The sequence below is a fragment of the Trichechus manatus genome, unplaced genomic scaffold (assembly GCF_000243295.1).
Source record: "Trichechus manatus latirostris isolate Lorelei unplaced genomic scaffold, TriManLat1.0 scaffold00028, whole genome shotgun sequence".
Taxonomy (NCBI): Eukaryota; Metazoa; Chordata; class Mammalia; order Sirenia; family Trichechidae; genus Trichechus; species Trichechus manatus.
In genome coordinates, this window is record NW_004443964.1 from 1,276,600 (window position 1) to 1,277,722 (window position 1,123).

Consider the following 1,123-nt stretch of genomic DNA (forward strand, 5'->3'; position numbering starts at 1 on the left):
GTGGGAGGTGTGTCGGGGGCTCGGTTGCCGGGAGGGGCCGGTGCAGGGTCTGCGTGGGGGAGCCCCGTGGGGGACGGGGGCACGGTCTCCCCGTCCCCTGGGGTGGACGGGCCGGGCCAGCCTTGCTGTTCCTCCTCAGGTGTCTGGGCGCCCTGGGTCCCTTGAGCCGCGCTCTGAGCTGCCGTTGGGGTCTCTGTGCGGCTCTGGGTTGTCAGTGCAGGCCTTTCTCCGTCGGGTTGAACTTCAGCACCTTCTGAGGTTCTGCTCATCCTCGGGGCTAAAGCTAACCCCACGGACGGCCCCTGTCAGCGTTCACAGCCTCACCGTGTTGCTTATAGGGCGTCTTTTCTGCCTAAAATGGAAGCAGCTGTGCTTGGGGTTCTTTAGGGTGATTGCCTGACTGGTAGCCAGCCAGGTGGGCCACATGGCAGGACCCTGGTAAGAAAAGTGTAAGAAAAGCAGGACCGACCCGTGTGAGCCTCAGCACACAGCCAGCCGCTGGCTAGCCTCCGCATTTCTTACCTGAACTCAGCCAGAGAGCACCTGCTGCTCTGCCTGTGCCTCTTTAAGTGGAGATAGCTGTGTCTCTAATAGTGCTGCAGAGGGGCGTCCCAGCCTTTGTTTGCATCTGTGAGTGTGTAAGCACTGACTGCTCCTGGGTGGTAATCTCCAGCTCCACACAGCTGCTGGTCTTTGTTGATGGATAGTTCTGTCTTGTGCTGTGAAGAACCAGATCTGTGACACTGGGACGTGATTCCCAGGGCGATGAGCGCACACGTGTGTCACACACTCGTGACTTTTCCTTGCTAGGTGTACGACAGCTACGCTAACTTTTCGTTTCTTTTGGATTCTTAGGAGAGGTTCTAGGGACGCTTTTGCTCTTATTGCCTGTAGGTAACCTGAGATTATTGGCCGTTAAAGTCTCCCACAAAGCAGAGTGGGGATTTGCTGCTGATCTGTCCCCCCGGCTTCTGTCCCTTATTGCCCAAGAGCACCAAAATGTTGGCATAGCATGATGTGTTAAGTGGGGTTATTGCGGCCGTTAGATAAGCTTTTTATGAAGGAAGTACCTCAGGAGCCAGACAGGGAAGTAATGGTGTTGGACCTGGTGCCGCTTCCTAGC